This window comes from Rhynchophorus ferrugineus, unplaced genomic scaffold (genome assembly GCF_030347505.1).
Source record: "Rhynchophorus ferrugineus isolate W39M unplaced genomic scaffold, kcgeb_rfMv2 rfM2, whole genome shotgun sequence".
NCBI classification, from domain to species: Eukaryota; Metazoa; Arthropoda; class Insecta; order Coleoptera; family Curculionidae; genus Rhynchophorus; species Rhynchophorus ferrugineus.
Genome location: NW_027472581.1, coordinates 70,774,922 through 70,790,731, shown reverse-complemented (window position 1 = coordinate 70,790,731; position 15,810 = coordinate 70,774,922). Strand labels below are relative to the sequence as shown.

The window sequence follows — 15,810 nt, the reverse complement described above, 5'->3', positions numbered from 1 at the left end:
GGATTCATTTACCGCTAGATTGATTAGAAGTGTAGAAGACGCTTATGGAAATAGAAAGCATATAAATTTGCAAGTAATTAAAAACTTACCGAAAACCTTAAAATAATACTTAAAATTAATAAAATTACGAGCATCATTAAATTGCTTCGCGAAGTTTGTTTCACTCAAAAAAAAATCGAACGCTCAAAGAGACGCTGCAGATAAAGGAGAAGAAAGATTTTTTTCATCGAAATTTCGCGAAGAAGAAAAAACGGTAAGGTGTACAAAAGAAGTTAGAGATAAAGATCGCGCGGCCTCAATTACGGACCCATTTATAAAACGAAAGTGGCCTAGGAAAAACGAAGTAAAATTCGTTGCTAATTTCAACGGGTCCGCTCGCGTTGCCTCTAATTTATTGGCAAAGTTTTCTTTCGGGCCGTCGCTAATTGCCGCCGAGAATAATAGGGCGGGAAACGGGTATGCGTTGTTTTCGTTTTAACGTATTGTTCTCGTGGAGAAATTCGCTAATTTCCATCGGCTCGATTCCGAATGGTTGGCCGCATTGTCTCCCGACCGCTTTTCCACGATTTGAACGAAATCCTTTCGCCTACCTTCGAGAATGCTGCCGTGTATTTTACGATCCAACCTCAATTGCGAATCTAATCGAACGTTATCGACAAATTGGGATTTTATACAAAGATAATCTTTATTTTAAGTTGACCTATCATAACTGATTGTTTCGTAACTAAAAAATTTATATCCTGCAACAGTAATAGACTGTTTAAAGGTATATCATCAAAGCAAATGTTTAAATTATTATTAAAACTGTAAGAAAAAGCGACACGAAATAAGTGTTATAATTTTAATCATTTTTTTTAATTAATCTCTTAGAACTTCTGCCTGTGGGCAATAGGTATATTTTTATGATTTCCTCTATAAAATATAACTATACTGACATGTATCTATAATGACTATAATGACTATTATAACTTATTCTAAAGTATATCCGAATATATTCTAAAGACTATTCTCACTTATTCTAGAGGTTATTATATCTCGCTCTATGTGTCTATTAATCAGTTCGCATGCGCTTGAGCCTACGCTCTTCACTTTTTTTTTCGTTTTCTAGATTGACCAGCTAGAACCAAATGGTCTTCGACTGATGTCGCTTCAGGTTCGGGATATATTTGTTTTGCGGGCGACAGAGACCCTGGGTTACGATTGGCACTGCCGTAGTTTGTTTTCTACCGGGGTTTGTGGACGGGTAGGGATTTTATTAAGTTGTTATCGTGTGCTAAGGTTCCTATGGAGAACCTCACACTGAGCATGTTTATGAAATTTTTCACAAACGGGATGTCTGATTCCAGGTGTATGTTAACGTTTCTCATAAACCATGGGACTCTCAGTAACGCACGGGCTTTTTTGGATTGGAACACTTGTAGGAGTTCAAGTTGTCTCTCCGAGACATACCTGTACCACACCAGGCAGATTGGACGGACTAGCATTTAATACAGAGTCGCTTTCTGTGTGATTGGTAGCTTTTTCTGCAGAGTAGAGGAAATAATAGGCTGTACACGCCATTTGCTTTGCAAATGACGTGTTGGAGCAGACCATTGAAATCTGCGGTTGAACTGGAGACCGAGATATGAGACTTTCTGGAGACAAGGGATAGGGACTTTATCGATTTGGAGGCGATCGGCGCGAAACTCCTTCTTGCGGTGGAACAGAACAGCCTGAGTTTTGCTCGGGTTAATCTGAAGCCCCCAGAATTTGTACCACGCTATCGCTTGGTTCAGATGTACCTGGGGTCTATACGCTCTTCACTGTCGTCGTGCACATTTAACCATTTGGTGAGTGAATTGGGATGCACCAACAGTCTTTCAGAGTACTTGGTACCAACCCTTTGAATCACACTTATTATGGGTTCTAATGGAATATCGGGCTGAATTAGTTTGTTAGAGACGTAATAAGGGGCATCAATGATGACTCGCAACACTTTATTCTGGAACGTCTGAAAGATAGCTATGTTTGATTTGCTAGTAGTACCCCATAGTTCAATACCACAGGTTCAAATGGGCCAATACATTTACATTAGTTTAAGCTGTTTGAGTTTTATCACATATGTTTTTCCATGTTAAGCGTCGATCAAAATGTATTTCCAAATATTTAACATTGTCTGCTTGCGGGGTTTCATAATTAATCATGTTTACTGAAGTCCTTCTATAAAGCGCGAATATCATATGGGTAGACTTTATCTACAGAACCGAACAGTTTTTAGGAATCGACTTTATTTATTCATTTTGCAATTATCAGACTTTATTGTAAGTATTAACTGTAAATGTGCCCAAATCGCTGGAGGTGAATAACTTATCGGCTAGAGTACAGAAACATGAACTTTTCTCTTCTCCAATTTCTTTGGTGTAGATTATCATTGTGTGCATTCTTATTTGCTGTATTAACACTCCAAAATGATAATTTTTTCAAAAAGTATGGGCGTCGAAAGTACCTCTTTACTTAGAATGACTGATATAATAAATATTTATCTTGGTTTATAATAACATAAACACAGATTGCCGAATTTAAACGTCGTTGTACAGGCCTTGATGTCGATCTACATAAAGAACATTCATGCATTGCCAGTAGAAATTGTAACAAAAAAATATAATAGTGTCCATGAAACTAAGGGATTTAGTAGAAGCAGTACATAATATAAGTAATATGTTAATTACGAAAAAAGTTATTGAAAACAGACCTAGCGTTCAACATGATGTTACAAAAAAATTATTGGCTAATATGGTGCAATATTCGTCAATAGTGCTTATAATTGCTGTTCTTTTTGATAAAGTTCTCGTTACAGAGGTATATGACTTTAAAATTAATGAAGAAAAGACATAACAAGAGAAAGAGAGAAGTATTGACGGATCTCCTGCTCTTGTAAATCTCAACTGTATCCAGTTTAAGCTAACGCAAAGGTTCAAGTACTAGCGATTTTATTAATAATTAATAGAGGGGAAGAAAGGGTCTACATCTACTGCTGAAATACTAAGTCGAGTCGGCCAAACTGAAGAAGCTTTTGTTTCTCTAAGATGGTGTGTGTGAAAAAGAGAAAATATTACAATCAGGACCAAATTCTGTCTTTTGCCAATCTTTCTGTATGGCTCCAAAACTTGGACACTCTCAGTATCTGACATCTGTAGCTCGAGTTACTTTCATTGTGATGCTTCTATATGACAAGCCCTACATATTTTATTACCTCTCACCAAAATCATATTATAAATGTACTCATTACTTTAAGATCCAGAGGCACTATATACAATAATTTGATCATATTCACTGAAATTATCTCGCTTTCAAGAACTTATTGTTTCCAATAATTTTGATATAGTATACTATATACTATAGACTGATATAATATACTATAGATTTTATCTATACTATGGCTACGTTTTGCCTATAGTAATATGACACCAACTCACAAAATACTACAGTATTACAGTTATTATGTACGAAAAAAAACTTCAAATACACAACTTCTTCAAACTACACTCATTTTGCGATAATTTTACATCCAATATATGGTGCAAAATTAGAACAGTATTCCTTGCGACTGAACCTGTGATCATATTTAACGTATTTTCATTTGTCAGTGACTTTATCACTAATTTGAGAAAAACTGCTTCCAATTAATATTCCGAGCGACATTTGTCTTTGGATGTTTTTGTAATTAATAATTAGAATTAATTTGTAATTTCAAAATCGTATGCCAGCAAAGCTATACTGTGATCATCTGAACAATTAGTAATCAGAAATGGCGTTCTCTATCGAGTACATTAGGTGCTGCAGAACTTCCCATTCCAGCAGATAACAGGTCAATTGAAAAGTCCCCTGCCTGACATATAGATGACGGCACTAGAATTAAATCCATATGTTTTTTAGTTAGCCCTAACCCTCAAAAGATGCGTGTATAATACAGCTGGCTGACTATTAGTTTGTGAATTATAGCATTTTGAATGAAGCAACTTTTGTTATTGTGAAAAAAATTGATAAGAAGGAATTTTGCGTGTTGATAAAATATTCCTTTTTTTGAAGGGAAAAATACCGTTACAGCAAAAACGGCTTGACATCGAGTTTCCGGGCACTGCCCTAGAAAAATCAACTATCAAGGATTGGTATGCTAAGTTTAGACGTGATGAAATGAGCACCGAAGACGGTGAACGCCCAAAAGAGGTTGTTATCGACGAAAACATTTTAAAAATCCACAAAATGATTTTGAATGACCGTAAGTTGAAATTGAATGAAATAGCAGATACTCCAAAGAAATCAACTGAACGTGTACATCATATTATTCACGAATATTTGGGTATGAGAAAGCTCTGTGCAAAGTGGGTGCCGCGCGAGCTCACTTTTGACCAAAAACAACGACGAGTTGATGATTCGGCGCAGTGTTTCAAGATGATCAAGCGTAATAGAAATGTGACAATGGATGAAACATGGCTCTATCTTTTCATTCCCAAGTCCAGTCGACAGTTATACGAGTGGACTGCACACGATAAAGCCGGTTTAAAGTGTGGGAAATCGCAACAGTCGGCTGGCAAGGTTATAGCGTCTGTATTTTGAAATGCTCATGGATTAATTTTCATTGGTTACCTTGAAAAAGGAAGGATCATGAACAGCGACTACTATATAGCGTTATTGGACTGTTTGAAGGACGAAATCGGCGAAAAACGGCCGCATTTGGAGATAAAGAAAGTGCTGTTTCACCAAGACAATGCATCGTGTCGGAAATTCATGAATTGGGCTTCCAATTTGCTTCCTCATCCACCGTATGGTCCAGACCTACCCCCCAGAGTCTATTTGCTGTTCTGAGATCTCAAAAGAATGCTCGCTGAGAAGAAACTTTCGTCGTGTGAAGAGGTGATCGACGAAACTGAGGCCTATTTTGAAGCAAAGGACAAATCGTACTACAAAAATGGTATCGAAAAATTGGGGGGTCGCTGTAATCATTGTATCACCCTTGAAAAGAATTAGGTTGAATAAAAAAATGTAATTTTGCCAAAAAAATTGTTTTACTATGGTAGGCCTGGGACTTTTCAATTAACCTCTTATCTTTATATACGAATACTAATCAAGAGGTTGGGAGGTCTTAAATACAATATATTAAAAGCTACATTTTACACATGGGAAAAAATAATAATTTTTGCAATTTTTTTTCCTTTTTATTTTCCCAGCATTCAATATTATCAATTTATATACTTGGCGTTGTCATGGTCGAAGGGTACTTTTTTCTTCGCCAAATGAAGCCGTTTTTTTCTACAATTCGGCGTCGAATCGGCCTAATAATTCGACATAGTATAGCGCCGTGACTGTTGCCCTTCTCCAAGTAATCGATATAGATCAGTCCTTGTGAATTCCAAAAAGGACCGTCTTCGCCTTCTTCAGAGTACGTTCGCCGGGTGAAGTCCACTATTTCGACTGTTCATTGGTCTCTGGCGTGTACCAGTGAATCCATGTTTTGTTTTCGATGGTCACGAAACCATAGAGAAACTCGTCAACTCTGATTTAAACAGCGTCAAACACTATTCTAAAGTGGTCTCATGGTTGCGCTTGTTGTCCTGAGTGAGCAAATGCGATACCCATCGCGCCGACAACTTACTCATGCCCAAAATTTCATGCGGGATATGACTGACCCACGCGGTATTTTGAGATGCCTACTCTCTCAGCTATCCCGCGCATCTTTACCAATATCAGCGCTCTACCAATACGAGATCGTGGATTCTTGTCATGTTATCCTCCGTGTTAGCCGTTTTCGGGGCACCTGGTCATAGCTCAACAAAAACCGACATGCGACCACGTTGAAACTCGTTAAACCAATTTTTGATGGTCGCCATTAAAAAAGAAGAGTCACCGTACACCGCATTCAATCTTTGATTTCGCTGCGCGATTTCCCTTCCAAAAACAAGAATCACCAGCCGATATTTTATTTTCATTTTTCTAAAATCCACAGAGACGTCCGCTTTCACACGCGGTGAAAACAAAGTTATGAGTTCGATTCGGCTGAAATTTCAAAAGTAGCCATCTACGAGAATGTACTACAGGCTAGTGAATTATTTTGCGATAGTGGAGCCATTGAGCGGGGAGGCTGAGTACTTATCGGACCGCCCTCGTATTATATATATATGTATATATATATATATATATATATATTATATTCGTATTATATATATATATATATATATATATATATATATATATATATATATGTATATATATATAATTTTGATGCTTACTTAATTTAATATACATTAAACATTGACCCGCCGTTATTGATAAAATCTTTTTATGGGACTATTAACAGTATATATTACACATTTATTTTTCTAATAAACTGTTTAAAAATCGTATAAAATGATATTAAACAAGAGTTGCACTAAAACCGACTTTAACACTAAAAACTTTCGCGCTTCTATGGGTATGCATTACCAAAAGCAAGTTAGAGCGAAGGTGGTGTCAACGACAACGGCTACGGCGCCAGTAACGGTATCAACAGCAGCAGCAACAGCAGCATTTAGTAGTTGGTGAGAGCGCGGTCGTTAAGTTACCCCGCGTTTCCGCAGTTAAATTAGGGTCGAAATTAGGATTGCTTTATTCGCGCTGGTACTCAAAGTTACAAGAAACTTCAATTTACAAGATACGGACCCGCATAGCGGACCGCTTTCTCGTTTGAAAAGCAGGTGCTCGAGAGTCCCTTTTGACTGAGCCCTGATGCATATTTGATACGTTATATGGCGTAATGAGCGGCGGGGCGTACCCCGGGGGAAACGTATTGCCGTGACTGGAAGAGTTACGTGCAAGAGAAATTCCGAACGTAGCGTGTATGCCAGCCCACGGATCCATTTATATTAATGAACCCATTCAAAGTTGATAAACCATTTTCGAATACGGAGCTGCCCTTTTTTATTTTCGTTGTCTTAGATTCTGTCCGGCACAAAGGACAAGAGCAAACACTCTATAACGTAAACTCGACTACTCTTAATCTTTTGTCTAGTTCAAGCAGTTCAACAATTGCATCCAATGTAGTCTTTGCAAACAACGAAACTAACTTAAATACTAACAATATTCACTTGTATTTTTATTATGTTTTGCTTATTTATGCCTTAAAGAACACTACGTAACAGATCAATTGAAAAGTCCTCGGCCTACCATAGTAAAACACATTTTTTTGGCAAAATTATTTTTTTTATTCAACATAATTCCCTTCAAGGGTGATAACATTTTTGTAGTACGATTTGTTCTTTGCTTCAAAATAGGCCTCACTTTCGTTGATCACCTTTTCATTCGTCGAAAATTTCTTCCCAGCGAGCATTCTTTTGAGATATGAGAACAGGAAATAGTCGTTGGGGGCCAGATCTAGAGAAGACGGTACATGAGGAAGCAATTCGAAGCCAAATTCATGGATTTTTGACACGGTTCATTGTCTTGGTGAAGCAGCACTTTTTTCCTTCAAATGCTGCAATTTTTTGGCGATTTCGTCCTTCAATCGGTCGAATAACGCTTTGTAATAGTCGCTGTTGATGGTCCTTCCTTTTTTCAAGGTAGTCAATGAAATTTATTCCATGCGCATCCCAAAATACAGACGCCATAACCTTGCCAGCCGACTGTTGCGTTTTCCCACGCTTTGGAGCGGATTCACCGTGTGCAGTCCACTCGGATGACTTCGAAGTGAAATGATGGAGCCATGTTTCATCCATTGTCAGATATCGACGCAAAAACTCGGGTTTATTACACTTAATCATCATCCAACTCTACTCCAAACCATCAACTAGTCGTTGTTTTTGATCAAAAGTAAGCTCGCGCGTCATCCACTCTGCGCAGAGCTTTCTCATACCCAAGTATTCGTGAATGATATGATGTACACGTTCAATTAATATCTCTAGAGTGTCTGCTATTTCATTTAGTTTCAATTTATGAATATTCAAAATCATTTTGTGGATTTTTTAAATGTTTTCGTCGGTAAGAACCCTTTTTGGGCGTCCACTGCGTTCGCCGTCTTGAGTGCTCATTTCACCACGTCTAAACTTAGCATACCAATCCTTGATAGTAAATTTTCCTGGAGCAGTGTCCGAAAACTCGGCATCAAGCCAAGTTTTTACTTCAACTGTATTTTGTGCCCTTCAAAAAGTAATATTTTATCAACACGCGAAATTCCTTTTTATCCATTTTTTCACAATAACAAAAGTTGCTTCATTCAAAACGCTATAATTCACAAAGTAATGATCCGACAACTGTCAAATTTATACATGAATCTTTTGAGAGTTAGATATAGCTTCTCTGAACTTCAGTATACTTGTTCCAATGGATTTTGCGAATTATGTATCTTAAACAAGCCTGTAGGTGGGAATCCAAAAGTATAATAACGCATAAACTGTAATCGATAGTACTGGTTTTCCAATTCGCAATCTTAAATCTTTTAACCTTGGGTTGACTAAGATTTAAAATTATCAATATAGCCATGAGCAATTTGCAAAAATAAATTTCCAAGAGTGGTCCATGATCTTCAACACCAATTTTCTTTCAATGAAACAATTTTATTTAAGCATATGACATTACCCAAGCTGTAATATGTAAAAGTATGAAATCGAAACACTATTTTCAACCTTCGCTTTCTGCCTATGCCACTAATTTGCGTTATTTTATATGTAGGGCGACTGTTATATATTTCGAGATTGAGCTGTTACCTTTAACTTAGGTTACTTCTTAAAATTATATCATCCTATAGGTAATTATTTATGGCATATGTACCCAAAAAGTTTGGACATATAATTTTATCTCGTTCAGATAGTGAACAATTGCACTCAAAATAGTTTTAGATACTAAAAATATTCACTTGAATATATTCATTATTTATCGGTATGAAAAATATGTAGAAGATATAGATGATTTAAAATACTCTACATATATATTTTGTTTTTCAATATAATCTCACTGAATTATGTTATATCTCTTAAGTAAATGGATAAATGAGAATCCGAAAGTCTGATAAATAAGATCGATTAAGTTCGATGATTCCAAAATAATTCATTAGTTTCTTAATATGTGAGAATAACTGGAAATCAGGGGAATAATCTAAGGCTGCCGAATAGTTAAAATAGGTAATGTAGTATGTGTAAGTAAGTAGAAAGATTTCTGAATACCCACTCTGAGTTCACAACATCACATTCACTCATTAATGCGAAGACGAAGAGCATGGGCATTAAATGCTCCTAGACACAGCTTTACGGTAGTCTAACAGCCAATTTGACTATATTTGTTTTCTCGGAAACCCGTTAATTTAATTTTGACTAACATAAATTAGACTTGTATCGTGTAACGTTATTGTAATGTTATTGTATTTTTATTTTATTGTATTGTATTTTTCACACTTTGTTACTAATAATCTACTAATTTGTTATGCTGTAAGAAAGTTATTTTAGTTTTAGTCGAATTTTAACTAACCCCGAGAATAAACAAAATTACGATGTGTAGAAACCGAAAATTACAGATGTATAACATTAATTAGCACTCAGTGGTTCATTTTTTAGGTGCTGAGTAGGATTTGTAAATATACGTTTTCCTAAAGGCTAATTACGTTCGTGCCTCAATTACGTTCGTTGTCTAATCGCAGTTTATCCGCCGCTATCTCCTCTTGTAGTTTTCTTATACGAGAGAACGTCGACTGATGCAATCTCAGCAATATGTTCAATTAACAATATACTCTTTAATGCAACTATCATTAACTGAATATTTTTTACAAACAGAAAACGCAATACTGGTATAAAAATATGCTAGCAATGTAATTTTAACAGAAAAATTTCACTCATCACTAAAACAAATTATCAAGGATTGATATAACTGTAGAGTAGAAATAAATGCCTTCTAAAAACGTTTTATTTTCTAGTTTATTATAGTACACTAAAGTAACCCAGAAAGATTTGATAGGAGCCCTAAATATTTTATTATACGCAATATAAGCTATATTTTTAGTGACTTTTGAACAGAAACCTGTTTAGACAAAAGATGATACTCACTAATCAATAGGATTTTAGTTATAACTATATATGGTGCTTAAGCTTACTAATGTACGGTAAGGATATCGAATTTTCTTCTTAGATTAACTTTAAACTAGTAAAGCAATAAAGTCAGGTTATCTTTCCGTCAAAGTGGTTGTACATATCTATGAGAAAAAATGATCTATGAGAGAAAAAATGTATTTTCATCATGGTAATGTATTCTCCGGCATAGATAAAATATAGATTATTGTATATTATCCACAATATTCATCAAATTTAAATCCATATAATTTTTAACTTTTTTCACATTTTAAATAATTCATGGTACTAGCAGTTGTAGAAGCGTATTTATATTTTAAATAATACATTGTTGCTAAACCGAATTACACTGCGGACCTTCCAACTGGTGAGAACACAATGACTGCGACCTACGCTGACGACACTGTCGTGCTGTCAGTGCATTCTGACCCAAAAACGACTTTGAGCTCCAGTGCCATATGAATAAAATCGAGAAATAGTTTAACTCATTGGAAAATAACAACAAACCAAAGCAAATCCAACTTACGCTCTGAGAAGAGAAACCTGTCCATCGGTAAAATTATATAACGAAAACATCCAGCAAGAGGAGTATGCAAAATAGTTGTGTCTTTATTTGGATCGTAGATCGTTAGGAAATCCATATCTACACCAAGCGACAACAACCAACAACAACTCGACAACAAGTTCCGTAGTGTGTAAATGGTTAACAGGTCGCTCCTCATTAAGAAGAATGTATATTGTTACTAGCCATTGCCGACTAACCTACAATTTTTGCTCACAATAATTTAAAACTAGTTATATATCTCTAAAAAAATGTACACCTTTCCTTACTTAGTCTCTATAGTAATAATATTTATATATTAGTTAACACTACTATTTTTCTATTAAATGCACCTCACTATAATACACTACACAAGATCAAATGGTTTGATTCTTTTCAAGAAACCTCATCAATAACATGATAGTAAAGTCTCTCCTCATGTATATTTCCAATTCTCTTGATTTCTTGAAAAACAATCATTTCGCTAGCATCTGTTCGCATATACGACACCTCTTGAACTTCCTTTTCTAAAAAAATATACAACGGCAACTTGTTATTTATGGATAATTGCGATTACTTCCAGTTCCAGTAAAAAGGTTTATATTTCAAATGCAGTTATTCTATTTTCTTTTTAGTATGCTCCATAAAAACATATTAAGCAATCTTCTAGTACCTCATTTCAACTTCAGAATCCATCAATTCGAAAAATAAGCCATTAATTTGTACATTTTTAATTAATAACGCAGTATTATATAATACAATAATTGCGATTACTTCCAGTTCCAGTAAAAAGGTTTATATTTCAAATGCAGTTATTCTATTTTCTTTTTAGTGTGCTCCATAAAAACATATTAAGCAATCTTCTAGTACCTCATTTCAACTTCAGAATCCATCAATTCGAAAAATAAGCCATTAATTTGTACATTTTTAATTAATAACGCAATATTATATAATACAATTTAGTTATATACAGAACACCTTAAACAAGCTTCAAAATTTAATATAGTGAATAAAGTACCAGTGGACAAATGCCCAAATGGTTAGCAAAGAATGACCCAAAAAGCTACTATACATAAGCAGCATATTTATTAAGTAGAATAATATCGTCAAGCATTTGCTATGATTTAAAAAATAATAGTATAACCAAGATAAGAGCAGAATACAGTTTCCATTATAATGGCAGTATAGTTTTCTACTAAATAATATAAAATTAAATGAATGACATGACTCTGCCTGGAAAATAGCGAAGAGAACGAAAAGAAATAGATGACAATTTGAACAACGACACTATAATACATCAGCTCGATACACGTCTGTTTCTTGCCATATAAACAATTACTTAAATATTTACCCGCTCGACTTGGAAACCGATACGATCGGCGTCGATTAAATATTTAACGCGGACTCGCTCGTTCCCCATGCCCGAAACGTACTTGACAAGTTTTGTGTGTTTCCCAGCACCCCTTCAATAATTATTGGATAGGTCTCGGATCCAAATACAATTGGGTGGGAAAGTTTCGGCGAAAAAGTTTCGGCGTTAATGCCACGGTATCGGCTTCTTTCCTGCCGTTTGTCTAACTTCTTACTTTAGAACTTTTTTTGTTTCGAGATTGGTCGTTGTCTTCCGCTGGCAATTCTTATATGCCTGTTGTTGACTATACTTTTTAATATATGGGTTACATTTTGACTTTCTCATGTAACATATATGAAGATTTTCATTTGAGGGATTGCAAATGCAAATATTTATATTTTTACCCTTAGTGGTTCAACAACATATTTAAGGCACATATAAGATTACTTCAGTAACTATAGAATATCTTATTCTAAACCTAGCTCTAATATCATATCAATATTAATAAGATCGACTGATAGGAAACGTTTTAGTCAATACACATTATTTCTAATTTAGCTGAATGGCAAGTGATTTGGAACTGACACTCTAAGGGTGACTTGATTTGCGTTTGACAAGCCAACTTTTCCTTTAGTCTTGCTTTTTTTCGACTATATAGTGATTTTGCCGATTTATATGAAAAAAGGCATGTGTTTAATAATATGTACGAATTTATATGATTCTTAGGATCACCATGTAGTTTCGATAGGAAAAATATATATATTTAGAACAGACGGACTACCTACAATTATACACCTCCAAAACATATGGTCACAACAAGTAAAAGCGTTCAGTTACTTAAGCTTACTACAGAAGATGAAACTGCCGTCCAAGGTATAAAAATAAACTGAATCGGTTAAGTTTCTAGGCTTCTCTAAGATGGTAGGCACAAAAAATAATACTATTACAGCAAAGACTAAAATCAGTCTCGTCCTAGTGCTTATTTTTCTTAATATTACCACAGCCCGTGTTAAAAATTAAGTTATTCGATTACGAAGTAATGACGATTCGGAGTAGAAGAAAGACGTATAATGTTTTGAACATATTTGCCGAATCAAAGTGATTTTTCTGCTAGAATTATTTAACAAAGTTGAGTTAATTAAACAATTAGCCTCAAAATGAAAACAAAATAGACATGTTGATTAAAACGAAAGAGAACCACCTGAAATAGTTGTAGTGATAATAGTTGCTGCAGAATTTCCCTGCGATATCAATATTTTATAGATTTTATAGATAAAGAAATATAGAATATGAAAGACTTTTACCTTAAGCGTTACCACATATTATTTATATTTTCTACTTACCTTGTTATCAGTTTCCATTAATTATACAAGTACTGTAAGTTTCAAACAGACGTAAGTAAGTAAGCATATAACAACATACAACACTAGAGAGGAAAACAAAACACTATTCTGTTTTCTGTGTATATAAAATCAGTTTATATAAAAGTCTATATCACTAATCTTGAGATTAACAAGTAGTTATAATATATAACATATCGAAAATAATATAATATAATATAATAACCGTCAATATTATTAATTTCAATAGAACTTCACCTATCTAATGAAATATTTTTTCTGAGAAAAAATATATACCACTAATTTATTATATTTTATAAGAATACTAACTTTTATATTTCAATATTAACTGTTAATTGTTGCCTAGAGCTTCTCTGAAAGAGTACTCTGAAAACCTGAGTACATAACCTGCAAATACTGCAATATTAAGTGGTTTTTATTGCGTGGTTTATAGTTGATTTCAATTACAAGATATCAGATATAACCTTTTTCGAGTATTAAACCGTTGATTATGCATATTTATGCTTTGATAGCATCGTTTAAAAATATTTTCATATAAATCATCTTAGATCATTAGAGAAATAATAACATTATAATAGAAAAAAAAATTGACACTGATTTTTTATACCTGTTAACTACCTCTATTTAAAAATTACGATATATGTTATTTTCAAAGTTAATCATATAATCTCGTATAATAAAACTAATATAGCTATTTTGTCCTTTTAAATATCTGTATGATCATCAAACAAATTGATTTATTAAATTCACTCAAATTCTATATTTAATTCACTACTCTTACTATATTTTTTATGTCACTTATACAATTATTATAAATCTTTTATTTTTGTCATTTTCTATGTACAATTTTATATGATTTTTACTTATTTAAAATATGATGACGTATTACTAATTAATTTTTAAGTAAGTTATATTGCAATTCAAATATACTGCTAGATAATACCAAAAACTCTTGAACATTTTTAATTTTTGTAACATTTAACTCTTAATTAACTCATATTAAAGGAAATTAAGAATAATTATGAACTACATTTAAAAAACCAAACTGAACACAAGATTCACTGATAATATTCAGTCAAAGGACGCTACGGTTAAAATAACCGAGAAAAAATCCGATTTACGTAATACAATTGACTTTTAGGAGTTTCCCTCCAACGACGATAATTTCCCCGTACAACTGGCAACCAGGCAAGGAAAAGGTGTGTTCAGCGGTGCATTTGTTGGTCTTTCCGGTTTATGACCGATCGAACACATGTCGCTACAAAGGGGGAGGGCAAAAAAGACACGAAGATAAGAAATAGATAGGCAGAAGCCGGCCACGATAGCCCGACAAAAAAATATAGACATATTTTTTCAGTTGATATAGACTGGTGTTACAACAAAAGTATTTTTGTTAATGTAATCATTACATGTCAATTTATTTTTTACTATATTAGAATATTAGTAGAATAAATAAAATAAAAGAATAATATAAATAATTGCTATTATATAATGTTTACCATTATTCGCATATAATGTTATTTTTCATCGAATTCATAATTTTTCATAATTGTTTCTGTAGAATCAGGTTCAATATACCTCCATGGAGGCAGTTACGATTCTTAATTACAATTCTTGAAGTATTCCTTTTTGATCAATATTCTCTTCAATATAAATATTCATTGCATTATAGAGTAACTAGGTTTCAACTTATCGTCGTATTTTATATTTCAGATTATTATCTTCAGTAAGATTTAATGATAACTTCTGCCTAGACAACTTCATTTAAATTTCCTTTTAATGTGTGAATGTGTTGAAAACTGAATTGAACGCAGCGTTTTTAGACAAATGAATGGCCTAACCTCTTACGTGCTTCACCTCGACACTTCTTAAAACAAGAAGTCTTCAAGAAAATAACAAATTTGAATATGTAATGATAAATAAAAGATGTCCCGAAATATATCCAAATTGTTAATTTGTGACAATTTTTGAATAAACTGTTTGACCGCTAACAGTTTAGGGTTTATAAAAATGAGACACTGTATGAGTAACAACATACATTTTCACTGTTGTATAATGTTTCAAAAATAATTAAAGTTTTCTGAGCAAAGCCTATGAAGTTGATTATATAAACAAACAAATTAATATACAACACATCACAGTTTAACGTAGGTTATAGGACGAAGGCATCATCATTGATAATAAGAATTATTTTTCCATAAAATAAATGATTAGATTGGACGACATATAGTTCCAACGAGATACGTCACACTGCCTGTAAAATAATTTATCATTTTAATAATCCAAATTAGCCCCTAAGTTGTGTCATACTAAACAATTAAACATTCATTTTTTAAATTATTTGAAACCCGAGATCTATGCCATCAATCAAGACCAAAAAATGTATTTGCTATATAAAAGATATATCCAATATGCTGAAGGTTACCCCTGCTAGCCTTGCATATAAGCCATAAAGACACATATCCCAAAGGACTCGAAAATAGGAGAAACCAA

The 15,810-nt window shown here is 33.8% G+C and overlaps 1 protein-coding gene across 2 annotated transcripts in view; it reads left to right on the top strand.

Annotated features, from left to right (window-relative positions):
* cpo (RNA-binding protein) overlaps positions 1-15,810 on the top strand; it is a 555,476-nt gene that overhangs the window by 433,357 nt on the left and 106,309 nt on the right. The window lies entirely within an intron of this gene.